The 11,647-nt window shown below is 44.9% G+C and overlaps 1 pseudogene; it reads left to right on the top strand.

The window, feature by feature from the left end:
• The first annotated feature begins 9,083 nt into the window (after positions 1-9,083).
• LOC114210529 (U6atac minor spliceosomal RNA) lies at positions 9,084-9,187 on the top strand (annotated as a pseudogene).
• Positions 9,188-11,647: the final 2,460 nt, after the last annotated feature.

The raw sequence follows: 11,647 nt of genomic DNA, 5'->3' as shown, positions 1-11,647 counted from the left end.
GGTGGCTGTTCCTAGAGATTTGTAATCAGTGGCAAGCTGAATGCCTTCGACCTGAATTTCTAACCCTTTGTAAATAGTGACATCTAATGCCTCAGTGACCCATTCTGTGTCAGAGGCCACCCTTCCTGCTGACCCTGTCATTGTCTGCAGTGCAGAGCAATCCTCAAATGGGGGGGGGGTACCCGGACACCATAATTTGTCGGGAGTCCCCTTCTGCCCCTCAGTGTGTGAGGAAGATTCCTGTCTGGAGAGAGAAGTTCCAATGACCTCTAGAATCTCAGAGTGGTTGCCAAGCTTTCTGTCAGTGAGATTTAAAAGCCATTTACTTGTGTTTATTTTATATTTAATGAGCTAGTTCATGCCAAAGGCCGGGCTGATGTCTCGTTTATTTTGGATACTGAACATTTGCACACAATTCCACTTGAAATATAGGATCGGGAATATAGACGATCACAGACCCGCAGAAAGGTCTTACAGCTGTGGGTGATGGACATTTGAGGTCAGGCCAAAATATCCACTCTTGGTGGGTGTTGTGTTTCATTCTGGGTGGTGACTTTGTGCTGTAATCACAGCAGAGAGTTACCAACCAAGAGCTGGAGATCCTGAAGAGAAGAGTGTGGGGAAGGCTCTACTGGGCAGACTGCTCGAAGGCTCACTTTCGTGGCTGTTCAGAGAAAAAGTTGGAGTTTCATAACCAGGAGACAGAGCAGTGACTTAGACACACAGGGCAGAAAAAAATCAGGTTAGGCCTGATGGAAATCAGGCAGTTGTCTGGCAATGAGAGATCCTCCTGTCTTTCTGCCCTTGGGGATGTGGGGGGCAGGGTGAGGAGGTGTGCTTGTTGGGGGCTGCCCATTTGGTAGTACCATGTGGAGGCCAGGCCAGCTTGTGTCTTTGGGAAACTATCTGTGAGGCTGTCACCAACAGCGATGGCAGGCTGGAGCTCCTGGCATGTGTCCCCAGAACTCTGATAGTGTGACAAATTGGAGTGGTCCATGATGGCAGAGAGCAGATGGTCAAGAGTCACTCAAACATGCTGGAGGGGCTCTCACACCAGCCTTCGACTGTAGGTCCAACCAGGCCGTTGGGGCCATACCCTAACACTATACTTCCCTAGGTTTTTTTGGTCCATGAAATTCTGGAACTTTGCCTGGAGGGATGCTCCTAAAAAAGAATTCCATGGACCTGTAACTCTGGCAAGTCCTGTGTGCCTCCCTTTAGATTTCTTCAAAGGCCTGGCAACTCATTGGAGGCTTGGGACCTGCATCGAGGAATTCTGTTTAACGCTGCCCTCCTCCAAACTCCTATCTGACCCCCTCCTGAGAAACCTGTCCTGACCTCCAGATCTCTCGAGGGGGCACCAGCCAGGGGCAGGGAATCACGATTAGCAAGAATGGTGCACTCATGAGAAGGCTGAGGAAGTTAAAAGAGCCCCCAACCACATGAAGGAGGCCTCTCTTGGGATGCTTCCTCTTGTCGTCTCCCTCGTCCCTGGACTGAGGCTTAAAAGGATAAAGGAGGTGTGGAGAGAATGTCTTAGACCAGCTCTCCTAAAATGGGCCTTGGGGAGATGCATTCCTTTTCTTTGGACTCGTTTTCCAAACCTGCATTCATGGATGGATAGGGTGGACCAGGGTTGAGGGGGTGGACACAGAATCTAGTCTTGGCCTTACAACAATACCACACCAGTTCTCCAGGATGCTTTATGCACCAGGGAGGGGCACTATCTTCCCATCTGTTAGCTTTACCTTTCCCATGCAACTTGTCAACTAGAGTTGCCTCCCGCTACATTAAGCAGAACTACCCCAGGGGTCCTATTGCCTCCGACCATACATATATACTCACTTTATCCCATGATCTTATATTTGCAAGAACATTGTTTGCTTCTACCACTTTCTTAGAAATGGACAAGTGAGTTATGGTAGTGTCTGAAGTTGCCCAATTTTAAGCAAGGGGAAGAATCTGGTTGAAGGATTCAACAAAGTCTCTTGGAATTGGGATAATAGAAGTATACCTGAGGTATCCCTTTGTTTGCTTTGACTGCACTGTCTTCGGAGGAAGAGGCCCAGACAACAGCTTTGACTATGATCCTGTTCTCCCTCAAAACACAGCTGATAGGGGACTGGTGGGGCCATCTGGTCCCATCTTTTTCGGCCTAGCTCAGAAAGAGGAGTTGCCCTAATCACATTATTAGTCTTCCTGGACAGGCTGTAGTAACAAAAGGGGCTGAGAAGTGTCTTCTCATCTAATTTCTTCCAAGGCTGATTTTGATGGCTGGGTCAAGTTCACTCATGTTTGGCTATTGACCAACCTAATCTATTCGTTCTTGGTGGTCCTCAGTCATGCTCCCTTACCTTCACAGAGCATTCTAGACTGCTCTTCCTCCTACCTCCCTTCTGAAGCCCACAGCCTCTGATTCTTTCCCTTCATTTCCTGCTCTATGCTCTCTACCAATCCCTGACCTATAACTTCAGTAGTCCAGACTCCAGTCCTGGTGGAGCCCTGTGGGATGTAAGTCAAGGCTAACTTCCCTCTCTCTCTTTGGGATTTGCTGGGAGTATTGTAAATATAGTGTTGTCATAATTATTTCTGATTAATATTTTTACACCTAATAAAGTTTCAAAGGGATGGTGTTTACTTGGTCTAGGGGAGGGGCACCTTCCAGATGACTTGCCCAGCAATTAAAGCGGCTCGTTAGTTGGAGGCCCGGGATGGCCGAGGACAGCTGGAGAGCTCTTCTTTGCAAGCAGCTCTGGTTAACATCAACCAGGAAAGCTCTTTGTAAACACATGAATAATTGATCGTCCAGCGCTCACATAGCTACTGAGGATCTGAGCCTGTATGACTCATTTGCAAGCCATCCCTGTCGTCTGGATGCCATAACATTGGAGGAATGATGATTGTTTCTTGGAGATTCTTCTGTGGCCAGAGTTGCCAAGACCAAGGCTGTAATGGTTTGTTATGATGACCTTTGTTATTCCATTAGACTCAATTGCTTTAAAAAATGATGTGTGCATACTTTAGGAACGTTTTTACCCTTTACGTTGACCTGACATCATAGTTTATATTACAAAATGTATTAATGACAGAGGAGTGTTTTCATGTCCCAAGGACAAATTTTAACAACCATAATCTGCCCTTAGTCATCATAAATATAAATGTATTGGTCAAACAGATCTCGTTAATGTGGCCAAGATAAATGCAAGTCTATATTTTAAGGCAGTTGAAGTTCTAGAGAATATTTGGAGCTTTTTGTGGGGCTAAGAGATCTTGTATATGTGCTATCAAAGGGCTGAGAAAATTAACATGTTTCCCCCTCTGGTTTTTCGTTGGACAGATATAAACGTCTTGGGGATGTCAAGTAAGATTGTTCACATAGTTTCTGGACTCCGTTAATGCCTGGTGGGGTGAAGCTTAGTTCTTAAAGCTGTATTCTTTTCATTATGCTCACAGTGCTTCTGAAAGGAAAATAAAGATTTCAAGACTTAGCAATGTGTTGCTCAACCCCATTTTCCTGTATTACACTGTGCCTTGAAGTTTTAATTTTATGAGTGTCCCCTGCCCCACCATCGTGCTTCCTGTAGGAGGAGCCCCTTTTCAACAGATGCACAGCTGACATTTTGCAATCTATATGCTGGGCATGGGCTGGGTCGGACACTTTGTCTTCCTCTCCGTTACGCCACACTCAGAAGTGTTGGCCGTTGCTGGTTGTGTCCACATTTTAAGTTTCTCAGGCAGAAAATAAATCCTTATTTAGAATCCTTTTTAATCGTGTTCTTAGTCTGAACCATGAAAATGTGTTTAAGGCAGGGATGTCTCAAATGCCACTCACTGAGAGAGCAGACTGTTTACAGGGGGAGTTCGTCTCCCCTCAATATGGCAAACATGGCGCCAGGATTAAACTCTGTGTGGATTATGGTCACCTGGCAATGACTGATGAGCACTTCAAATAAAACCATTTACCCCTTGTCCCTTAGAAGAATCTTCTAAGAGGAATCTTCCCTTCTGCGTCAGCTGTTGTCTTTGGTAGCACCACCTATTGGGTTTTGGAATCATGATTTTGCCTGGATACCCTCTCTGGAGTTGGGGGTTGACTTATTTTCTAAATCTGACAATGTGGCGATAGTTCTGTGATAATTTCCTGTGTGGTTTAAACCTTTTGATCTGTTTAGAGAGTGAGGCACATACACCTAGGTTCATATCAACACTATTCACTCTAGCCAACAGGTGGGAGCAACCCAAGTGTCTGATGAGAGATGAACGGAATAAAGAAAATGTAGCATATGTATAGAATGGAATGTTATTCAGCCTTAAAAAGGAAGGGAATTCTGGCACATGCTACAACACAGATGAAGCTTGAAGACATGATGCTGAGTGAAATGCATCAGTCGCAAAGGGACAAATACTGTATGATTCCAGTCATAAGAGATATGTAGCGTAGTCAGACTCAGAAGCAGACAGTAGAATGGTGACTGCTGGGAACTGGGCGAGGATGAATGGGAGTTAGTTACTGTTTACCGGGGACAGAGTTTTAGTTTTGTAGGATGCAAACAGTTCTGGAGATGGATGGTGGTGATGGTTGCACAGCAGTGTGAATGTATTTAATACCACTGAACTGTAGGGGCGCCTGGGTGGCTCAGTCAGTTAAGCGTCTGCCTTCAGCTCAGGCAATGATCCCAGGGTCCTGGAATCGAGCCCTGTGTCGGGCTCCCTGCTCAGCGGGGGAGTCTGCTTCTCCCTCTGCCTGCTGCTCTGCCTACTGATCCTCTCTCTCCCACTCTCTCTCTGACAAATAAATAAACAAAATCTTTAAAAAAATACCACGGAACTGTACACTTCAAAGTGGCTAAGAGTAAATTTTAAGTGATGTGTATTTTGCCAGAATTAAAAAATAGTAATAAAAAAGAAAAAAAAGTGGGGCACATCAGAGACTTGGAATTGACTTAATCCAAACTCCAAGGCCCCCTTTCTGGAAACAGCCTGACTCTAGCCCCTGAGAGAACCCCACCCCCATCCAGAACGCCAAGAACACCTCTTGCTGAGACTAAAGAGAATAAGAAATTGAAATGTAATGACTTTAAACTTAACCTTGATCACAGATGAGATAACTTTAGACTTTAATTTTTTATTTTAACTTCTTTGGACCTTAACTTTTTTTTTTTTTTAAAGATTTTATTTACTTATTTAGAGAGAGCGCAAGTGTGGAGAGGGGCAGAGGGAGAGGGATAGAAAGAATCCCTCTGAGACTCCACTGAGCACAAAGCGTGAAGCAGGGCTCGATCTCACGACCCTGAGGTCATGACCTGAGCTGAAATCCAGAGTTGGATGCTCAACCGACTGAGCCACCCGGGCGCCCCTGGACCTTAACTTTTAAGGGGATTTTGAGCTTTGGAGTCCCTGGTAATTTGATATTTTGAGAGGAGTTAAGTTCAAATGTAGAAAATCTTACTGTTGGCCTTTTATTATTGGGGTGCCTCTATGATATCACTGGGTCTCACTGCCTAATTTCTAATAGGTTATGTTGGTCGATGAGGCTGGAAATAGATGGAGATGGGAAATAGAAGAGAATCTACATTTTCTGTCTTGACTACAGAAAGGTCTTGAAGAACATAATGTACTGTATGGACCCACCTCAGAAACTTCTGGGGCAAAAATCTACACTGCCTTCCCAGGCAGATCACTAATGGAAGATCTCTAATGGTGTTAAGGATGTCCAAGATACTGTCCCACTTCTGGTTGACCACAGGCATGGGTAAACACAGTGGGTCCAAAGAACAAAAAAAAATGTGGCAGAGGCAGAGATGGTAACTTCCCTGCAATAAACTGCTTCAGGATTAAGATGGCGCGTATCCCTAATGTACCCACATGAAGGGATGTTAATTAGTCTTGAGCCTTCTCTGTCTCCTCACACTCTCCTGCTCAGGGGAGACCTGATTGGTAAATTTGGGGTCAGCAACTGAGCTCTGCCCCACCTTTCTTCTTGGGCTCTGCTCATCTTCGAGCTGCAGGATCCCAGGTCTCTTTGAGCCAAGTGGTGAGCTTGGCAGAAAAACTCTGCCCTTGTTGGGAGAAGCCTGCAGTTTTGTGTCATGCTGCCCGAGGCTGGGTGGATAATTTCAGCGCTGGGATTCAGCATGAGAAATTCCATTGCTTCTCTATTTCTAAACCACATCCTCCAAGCTAACCTTTATCAGTAATAAAATAGGTATTTTGATCTAAAACAAGAGGATTTTTCTTTGATCTAAAACCACATCCACATTCTCATTATGCTTTCACATTTGTAGCATGTCATGAAGTCGGCAGAGCACTGTTGCCTGCACATGCTGTTTGATCTTCTGGCAATCCAGTGAGCTCAGATGGATGGGAAAGCTTTTTGTAGCTGCTGCAGTGTTATAACTACACTTATCCCTGATTGCCTAAGTCCCGTTGGTGAGGTTTGAAGAGATTACCTAACTTGCCTATGTTGTAGGTGATGGGCTAGAATGAGAACTCGAGACTTCTGGCTTCGGGTCAGGTTCTCCTAAAGAATCAGTTAGCAAGAGTTATCTCATAGAGTGGTAATATCTTCAACTGGAAACTGGTTTAATCCTACAGTTTTGTTTTGAAACATCTGCTTATGACTTCAGGAAGGGACCTTTAGGATCGGTGTCCGTAAGCTCTAGTGTGTATGTGACTCACGTGGGAACCTTGAGTAGAGTGGATATTCCTGTATCCGACGCCCAGCTATGCCGATGGGGGATTGAGTTGGGGTTCGGAATTCTCATTTTTATAAAAACCCAACTGTTCTAAACTCTTACCCGATTTTCTGTAGACCAAGTTCTCACAATGCTCACCCCGCTGTAATGTGGGCATGCTCCTTCATGGTGGGTAAAGAGTGACAAATCCTGGCTTTCTTTGAAAAAGGGAACTCAGAAATACATCATGGTTAACCACGGAGGCACACATTTTGGATGATGGGTTTACACTGATGCAAAAACACACAGAGGCCCCTGCGGCCCTCAGGGGACCACAGTACCCCCTTCTGGAAGCAGGGGTCCTGAAAGACAGCGGAGTTCTGAAGGCAGCAAACCCACCACCTGAACCTCCACACAACTGAGTTAACGGCCACATCATTAACTAATCCTGAATTAATTCACCAGGAAGGGGCAATGCCTGGGGCTTAAGCATTGCCTGTGTGTGCACGTTTGTGTGGGGAATAAATGAGAAAGTGTTTTGTAAAAATATTTGCTTCTTTTTTTAATCAATTAGTGCCTTTCAATGAATCAACAAATAAGAAGGAAGCCCCAAACACAGTGTTAACAACATAAAGAGTATAGGAGTCGATGGTATGGTTTAAAAAATATTTAAAGACAAGGTAAGGATTAGGAATGCTGATGAGTAATTGCTACATTCTCTTAGGGCTCAGGGAGATGCTGTGAGCCTACTGGTTTTTCTCTCTTTCTACCTCCCAGCCAAGCTTAAGAGGTAACTCCTTCCACGTGAACTGGAAAAGATGAATTTCAAGCTTCATTGAGAGCTCTAAAACCTTAAATCCTTCTTGAAAATAACCTGCCTCTCAGGAATTTTTGGTTCCCCCAAATTATAAAGCTTTTCCTTGGGCTGTGGAATGGCTGCATTATTAACTGTGATTACTTAAGTCTCTGAATAGAAGGATGCAATAAATCTGAAAGTACTTGTTCTGGTTTGTGACTAAGCAAAACTGTATAATATTAAATCAGATGTTGTTATAAACATATGAAATAGCACATTTTTTTCCCAACTTGGGGCATTGTGGCATGAAGCTTCTGGGAATCTAAAAAAAATGTTTTTACATTCTTGGATCCTGAGACTGGTTTCTGCTAGGTTTTCTTCTTTCTGAGCATGGATGCTAAACAAAAGTGCTTCTGTTTAGATCTCTGTGTTTTCCCAGTGAGTTAGCAAGGTTGAGCAGAGGTGTTCTTACTTCTTTGCAGGCTGTTCTCTGGGGTGGAACTGGTGACCCAGGCCATGTGTGTGTATGTGTGTGTGTGTGTCCGTGTGTGCCTGTCGAGTGGGGAAGATGAATGGCATCTGAGTACCCTGGAATGTTTGGGTTGGAAGGGCTCTTAGACACAAACTAGTTCACCAACCTCCTCATTGCCCAGGTCATGTTTTCAAACTTAGGTTCGAATGTGTGGGAGAGAGAAAGGCACACAAATCTGGAGGTGGGGAGGAATTTTGAAATTCAAGGCCAAGTTTCTAGGTTAGGCCTCTGTGGCCTCTGGCTTGGTTAGAGGAACAGGAGGGTTGTCAGTCATGTGACAAGCCTGCCGCTGTCCTTGGGGGTCACACCCCCAGGCCTGGGTAATGACAGATAATCATGACCCTGGGAAAAGCTTCATGTCTGCCTCTGGTCAGTGGGCAGGTTGGCTTCATTTTCCTCCTCAAAGGAGTGGTAATGCCTATGCATGGTGTACACATTCGCGAGCAAAGAGCCACAAAGAAGTCAACAGAGGGAGTGTTAAAAAGTGATTACAGTTTTTCTTGTGTTGGCACTTAATGAGCAATTTTTCTTCCTATAGTCTCCCAGTATATTATTTGTTTATCATTAAGATAATATATTTATATTAAAAATAAAACTATAGCCTCAGAATACCTGTGTATTTAATAATCGCCTTTTACAAAGATGATTTAGGATATTAATAGCATTCCACAAATTATTTAGAGCTGTGCTGTCCAAGATGGTAGCCATTCAGGGTTATTGACATGCGGCTGATCCAAATGGAGATACGCTGTACGTGTGAACTACATAACGAAATCTCAAAGATTCAGTAAAAATGAAAGAGTGTAAGGTATTTCTGTAGTCATTCTTATGATTATGTGTTGAAATGATAATTTGGATAAACAGGGTTAAGTGATCAGAATTAATTTCATCTCTTTCTTTTTAATTGGCTACTAGAAAATTAATTAACTAATTAATTTATTTATTTATTTTTATTTCCTTAAGTTATATCTATGCCCAGCTTGGGGCTTGAACTCACAACCCCGAGATCAAGAGATGAATGCTCTGCTGACTGAGCCAGCCAGGCACCCTGCTACTAGAAAACTTAAAATTACACATGTAGATGCTATATGAAGGAGAGGTTAGCCTTCCCCTTGACAAGGACAGAGGAGGCCCTCGGGCCTGTACAGCAGTGTCACCTACTTGGTGGCTTCTAAACATTGTTATGAAGATGAAGAGTGACTGCTGAATGGGTACAAGGTATCCCCTTTGGGTAATGAACATGTTCTGGGTAGACAGTGGTGATGGTGGCAGAACATTGTGAATGTACTAAATGTCAATAATGATACATTTTATGTTATGTATATCTTACCACTATAAAAACATTGTGGGGGCACCTAGGTGGCTCAGTCAGTTGAGCATCCCGGTCTTGATTTTGGCTCAGGTCACGATCTCAGGGTTGTGGGATGGAGCCCTGCGTTAGGCTCCATGCTCAGTGTAGAGTCTGCTTGAGATTCTCTCTCTCCCTCTCCTTCTGCCCCTCCCCTGGCTCATGCTCTCTCTCTCTCTTTCTCAAATAATAAATAAATAAATCTTTAAAAAATTGCATATGTGGCTCACGTTATACTTCTGTTTTCAATGCTTGTTTCAAGTAAAGAGGTGGTGGGTGTGGCTTTGCTGAAAACGGTGTCTCTAGAAACAGAGGAAAAGGTTGGAAGAGGCAAAGTCAGGCTGAAGGCTGGCGGGAGAGGTCAGAACACTTTTTTCCTGGGGCCCCTATCTCTTCATAATGCCTTCCTCTTATCTCGTTCCACTGTCCGCCCTGCTTGGCCTCTGCCCGCTGCTTAGGTTGCTCATGAAGATTACTTTTTCCCTAAAATTCCTCCCAGTTTATGTGGTGTTAAGGAGTTAGGAGTCTTGAGGGTTCGAAATAAAATACAAACCCCAGATCAGGTTCGACAAGCCCCTCCACCTCCCAGGTAGTGTTGATTAAGAAAAAATAAAATCTTTTCTGCACATCTCTGGAATCCAGCTTCTTCAAAGTAAACTCCATGAGGCAAACTGATGTGTGGTTTTGGTAAGTCAGGTCAGCGGTTGGGGGGCTCAAGGTCGGGAGGAGGTGGGGGGTGGCCGGGTTGGGGCCTCAGAAAGGGCTGTGGGGGATACTCTGGTATAGATCTGGTGGCTGATGATCTCAGTGTATCCGTTTGGTGAAACTCTATGGAGTTTGTGACTTGTGTACTTTTCTGAATGCCCTTTACACATCAATAAAAAGTTAAAAAAAAAAAATCCCAAACCATCCTGTGAGGTGCATACTTTTTTAAGTGGAAAGGTCCGCCCGCCTGCTAGAAGGCAATGCTCCAGGTTCCAACAGTTCTGGAGTGAGTGAATGCAGAGGGGCGGGCGCATGTTCCGTGAACATGGATACAAATGGACACTGTATCCCCTTCCTTATGGGACCTGGACTGGCCTAGCAGGTCACGGAGGCCCAGATGGGGTGGCCTTTGGCAGTCCTTCCCCAGACTAGTGATCTGTGAGTGACCTACCTCGGAAAATTCGCCTTGTACCTCATCTCATGTCTCTCCATCTGGGGCATCCACACACTCGAGACCAGGGAGGAAAGGGTGTCAAGAGTGACCTGTTGCTTACCACGAGGCTGGCTCAACTATTGGTGTAGGTGAGTTAGCTAAGGACAGTCACATCCTTGCGGGAGACTAGAGTTTCTTCCCGGCTTACTCAGCGAACCAAAAGGATGAAATCTTGCCATTTGCAACAACATGGATGGAACTAGGGGGTATTCTGCTGAGCGAAATAAGTCAGTCAGAGAAAGACAAATGCCGTATGATTTCACTCATATGTGAAATTTAAGAAACAAAATAGATGAACATAGGGGAAGAGAAGAAAAAATAAAATAAGATGAAAATTGAGAGGGAAGCAAACCACAAAAGACTCTTAGCTCTAGGAGACAAACAGGGTCACTGGAGGGGGGTGCTGGTGTAACTGGGGGATGGGCATTAAGGAGGCACATGACGTGATGAGCTCTGGGTGTTGTATGCAATGGATGAATCGCTAAATTCTATCTCTGAAACTAATAATACAGTACATGTGAATTAAATTGAATTTAAATAAAAAATGAAAAAAAAAGAAAAGAAAAGAATTCTTCCCCCACTGTGAACAGTCGCCTACAAGGACAATAGGAACCCCCATGGAGTGAGCAGGCCCTGGCTGCAGTTATCACCTAAGGAAATCCTGTGTGCTGGTAAGTTCCCCCCTCAGCAAAGCCTGGAGAAGGGATGACAGGGAGCAGAGGGGCCAGGAATGTTCCTGGGGAACTTGTTAGCCAGATAGCGGCTGGGGAGAAGCATGGGGGACACGGGTAGGAGGAGCATAAGTGGAAACAGGGAAGGGAAAATAAATAAATGAGATAAGCAACTTCATTTGCTTCCTCTCTTATGACTCCTTTAATTTTGTGCTGGGGACTGTGGTCTCCCCTGGATCTCCTTTTCTGGGAACAACAGCCTGGCGACTGATTTTGAAGACCAGGCCCGGCCCCTCCCTCCTTGCCCTGTGCCTACCCCACCGCAGTGAACTTCAACACCACTGGCTGGATGGGTTTCCCAGAAGCACCCCCCCAGCACACCCGCCCTGCCCAGAGCAGGGTGTCCACCACAAGCCCAGACACTGGCC

Source organism: Eumetopias jubatus, unplaced genomic scaffold (genome assembly GCF_037043125.1).
Source record: "Eumetopias jubatus isolate StellerSeaLion01/CBP00866 unplaced genomic scaffold, mEumJub1_p1.0 scaffold_12, whole genome shotgun sequence".
Classification (NCBI taxonomy): domain Eukaryota; kingdom Metazoa; phylum Chordata; class Mammalia; order Carnivora; family Otariidae; genus Eumetopias; species Eumetopias jubatus.
This window is presented reverse-complemented; position numbering and strand designations above follow the sequence as displayed.